The sequence below is a fragment of the Phacochoerus africanus genome, chromosome 4, assembly GCF_016906955.1.
Source record: "Phacochoerus africanus isolate WHEZ1 chromosome 4, ROS_Pafr_v1, whole genome shotgun sequence".
Taxonomy (NCBI): Eukaryota; Metazoa; Chordata; class Mammalia; order Artiodactyla; family Suidae; genus Phacochoerus; species Phacochoerus africanus.
Genome location: NC_062547.1, coordinates 58790664 through 58795586, shown reverse-complemented (window position 1 = coordinate 58795586; position 4923 = coordinate 58790664).

Below are 4923 nucleotides of genomic sequence, written 5' to 3'. Positions count from 1 at the left end.
ATGACTTTTTCTGCAGAAGTAGAAAAGCTAACCTTAAATTCATATAAAAATACAAAGAAATCTGAGAGGCCAAGATAATATTGAAAAAGAAGAACAGATGTGTGGTTGCCAAGAGGGAGGGGGAGGGAGTGAGAGGGACTGGGAGTTTGGGGTTAGCAAATGCAAACTATTGCATTTGGAATGGATAAGCAATGACATCCTGCTATATAGCACAGGGAACTCTAATCACTTGTGATGGAACATAATGGAGGATAATATTTTTAAAAGAATGCATAGAAATGTAAATATAACTGGCTCACTTTGCTGTATAGCAGAAATTGACAGAACATTGTAAATCAACTATAATAAAATTTTGTTTAAATAAACAATAATGTGAACCGAGCACAAAAATTTAAAAAAGAAAAAGAACAAAATTTCCAAACTGACTAATAAACCTACAGTAAGCAAAACAGTATGGTACTAGCACATGAATAGACATATAGACCAGGAGAATGGAATTGATCTACAAATAAATTCACATCTACGCAACATGATTTTTGACAAGTGTGCCAAGATCATTCAATGGGGAAAGTACAGTCTTTCCAACATATGGTGCTGGAACAACAGGATATCCATATACAAAAAAAAAGTGAAGTTGAATCCCTACTTCACATTGTATACACTAATGAGTTAGCATAGACCAATGACCTAAATAAGAGTTAAAGCCATAAAACACTTAGAAGAAAAATATGGGTCAATCTTCATGACCTTTCAATTGGCAATGGACTCTTAGTTATGACACCAAAGCACAAGAAACAAAAGAAAACACACATACACATACACACATATGTGACCTCATTAAAATGTTAAAACATCAAAGGATAACACTGCTTTTAACCTTTAGCCTCTAGCTGGTCTAGTGGCTAGGACTCCTGGTTTTCACCTGAGCAGGGAATTAAGATCTCACTTCAATCCATTGCTCACTACTATCTCTCCAAGATCACTACCAGAGGCAAGGTAGAGGCAATGTTCATAATGTACAGCAGGAATGACTGGTAAATAGAATGATTTGATCCTGAGAACCTTTGTTGGTAGCTAGTTGATCACAATGTCTCTCAGAATTCAATGGGAAGATTCAACCTACAAATTTGGAAAAAGTCAATGTCTGGTAGCCAGAAACTCTATACAGTGACAAGTCAAGTCCTCCTACCTAGTTTTCTAACTTAAGCCAGTTAATGGACCTGGAAGCTCTTAAGCAAAATTGATCTCCTCATGGAAGAACCCTAAAACACCACCAATAGTATATACTGTATGTCTTCTAAACCTTCACTCAGAAGGATTTGTTGCCAATTACTGGAGTGACCATGCATGGGGAAAAAGAATATATTCAGACCTTTTAGGAATTAAAAGTTTTTGGCCTTTACAGAAGGTGAATGAATCTTAGGAAATTGCTATAGATTATTATTATAAAATTAATCAGATGGTAACTCTAACTGCAGTGGCTATTTTAGATGTGGTCATACTTACTGGAATAAATCAGCACAGTCCTTGATATCTAGTGTGCAGTTTGTTGACCTGGAAAATTCTTTTTTCTCTATAACAACTTGTAAGAACAACTAAAAGCAGGTTGCTTACTTTCCAGGGCCAACAATATGCCTTATACAAACTTGTCTTTGAACTACATCAACATTTGTATCAATACTTGCATCAATAGTGGGTACAAAGTGGCTATGGTGGAACAGAGGTTATTCACAAGCTTACCAACATGGATATAAATACATAACCTCAGCAATATGACCTGGTTACTACACTGTCACAAGTACCTAAACTTCCATTAGTGGATATGAATTTTGAGGACCAGCATGGTGCTTTTCCTTTGGGAAATCAGCTGACTGTCTAGTAGCAGGTTGATTACATTTGATCCCTTTCATCATGAACAGGGTAGAAATTTGACTTCACTGGAATAGACTTCTATTCTAGACACAAATTTGCCTGCCTTGCCCACAATGCTTCTGACAGCACTACTACCTATGTATTTGCCAAAGGCCTCAGATATGATCAAAGTACTCTGTACAAAACTACTTCTGATCAAGCAACTGTTTCGTATCAAAAGAAAGGAAGCATGGACTTGGGTCCATGGAACTGACCTGTCTTTTATCTATGCCATCACCCAGAAGTAGTTGGCCTCAGTTATGGTACCAATTCATTTACACTCTCATTTCAGAAATGAGACCTTGAAATTATAGGGTTCTGTCTCACAGAATGCAATATGTGCTTTGATTCAATATATGGTACTATTTTGCCCATAACTGAACAGCAAAGTTTTCATCCAATCAGAAGTTGAAACTTCATCTGGTTATTTGGGGCTTGTCATGCCAATGAACAAACAGGTAATAAGACAGCATTTATACCAGAGTGGAGTCAGTAGATTGATTTTAATTACAAGGTTTAGAGAAGATAGTTTCCTGAGACAGGGGATTCTCTGGAGCTTCTATCAGTTCTTCTATTCTTCTATGACCAAGAGTAAAAGTAATGGAAAAGTACAGCAATCAAAAGTAGAGGCCACTGAAGATTCAGACCTTTTGGGGATGAAGATGTAAGGTATGCCACCAGGTAAATTATCCCAAACAGTTGAGGTTCTAGTTGAAAGCAAAGGAAAGAGGGAATGGAAAGTGGAAGAAAATTATAAAAATCAAAAATATCGATTAACCTATTGATATATGTGTGTGTGCTCCTGTACATGTATATGAGCTAATTTGTTTTTCTCTCTCTCCTCCTGGGAGAATGTCTGTTCAAGTCCTTTACCCATTTTTTAATTGAATTGCCTTTTTACTGTTGAGTTGTAGGAGTTCTTTATATATCCTGAATACTAGACTCTTATCATAAAGGTGATTTGCAAAAATTTTTCCATTCTGTGCATTATTTTTTTAACCTTCTTTTTTCCATTTTGTGAATCATTTACTTATGTATTTCATGCTACATGTACATTTGAAATTATTTCCTATTTGGGTGCATTAAAGAAAATTTATCTTTGTCTTTGAGCCAGAAAGACAAAGACAAATACCATATGATATCACTTATAACTGGAATCTAATATCCAGCACAAATGAACATCTCCTCAGAAAAGAAAATCATGGACTTGGAGAAGAGACTTGTGGCTGCCTGATGGGAGGGGGAGGGATTGGGAGGGATCGGGAGTTTGGGCTTATCAGACACAACTTAGAATAGATTTACAAGGAGATCCTGCTGAATAGCATTGAGAACTTTGTCTAGATACTCATGTTGCAACAGAAGAAAGGCTGGGGGAAAAATGTAATTGTAATGTATACATGTAAGGATAACCTGACCCCCTTGCTGTACAGTGGGAAAATAAAAAAAAAATTATTAAAAAAAAAGAAAATTTAACTCCAAACATACATATCTTCTGTTGCACATATGAACACGTTTTTGAGGGGCGAAAACACTCCCAAGATCAGGGTGGCAACTTTATTAATGCTCTTACCTTCCAGAATTTCATAGTCACACACTCAGCTTTAAAAGATTTTCATCCATGTGTGTTTTACTGCTTGTGCGGGACTGTGTAGCAAGGTAAAGGCAATGAAGACACCAAGTTTGTTCAAGATCTTGAAAGGCAACATTATGAAAAGACATTTTTATTTTTCTTTTAAACCCCCCAAGATAGACCTGAGCCATAAAAATCAGGACAATAATTTGAATCAGGCTTGCGGAAGTAAGGATGTCAGACATAGGAAGTAAGAGAAGGAAATCAACAATGATTCTGCTGTTTATGAAATTTAATAAAAGGTATACATCGTGAACATTTGTTCTTGTAATATTTTTCTATAAATGCACCAGGAAAATATGGAAATAGGTATTTGCTCAGGAAAACATTTAGGATTAAGTTTAGTTCTTTGGCAAATTAATTTTTTTTCCTGTCCAGCAGCATATGGAGTTCCAGGCTAGGGATCAGATCTGAGCCAAGTCATGTCCTACGCCATAGTTGCAGCAACACCAGGTCCTTAACACACTAGGCCAGGCCAGGGATCAAACCTGTGTCTCGTGCTCCAGAGACTCCACAGATCCTCTTGTGCCACAGCTGGAACTCTCCTGTTACTATTAATATACCGATTGCTGTTGATAGCTAATATGCAGAGATTGTGACTAAATGTGAGCTATAGCTAACATTACCCATAGATGGATACCATGACTAATGAAGGGTAATATGTATATGAACAATAGTTATACATTGTTACATTGTTGTTGCTGTTTAATTAAAGTTCAAATATGGATAAAATGGTCTGGATGCTGAGTAGCCAAATGAGTAGACTGTGCCAGTTCTTAAGCTATTGCCTCAACTCAAAACACATTTCTGCACTCAAATGTTTGATGCTGGGGCTGCTTGGTCATCAAGGTTCACATTAGGATCTGCCAAGAGGGCCACTATAAGGAGTGTGTAAGCCAGGAAGGGACAGAAGAAACTAACTCCATCATGATTTCCTATTTTTCCTATCAAATCATCCCAGCAGCATCTCTTCATCCTGGCAGTTGGTTTGACTTTGAAGTTTATTTTCACACTTGCAGAACAAGTGTCATCCTTTCCTTCAGAGGAACAAGCATTAGCTGACCAACATCTATTCCTTGGCACTCTGGTGATGGACACTCTCCTGTGAACAACTAGGGTACCAGAACCAGCTGCATAGAATAGAATCCCAGCTATGCAAACCTCTCTTTTTCCTCTAGGCTCTAAGGAAACCACTGTAATTTAGGGCAGGGAAGGCTTCTCTGTTTCCTATTGGCGACATCTCCATAGGCACCTTCCAAAATATGAATACTACCTGTTCAGTGCTCACTCCTCAGACATCTGGGCTCTAAGACTCTAAGTTTTAATGACTCTAATCTCTTTTATAACCACAGACCTAAGAATAGTAGCTTCTTTCTGCAGGT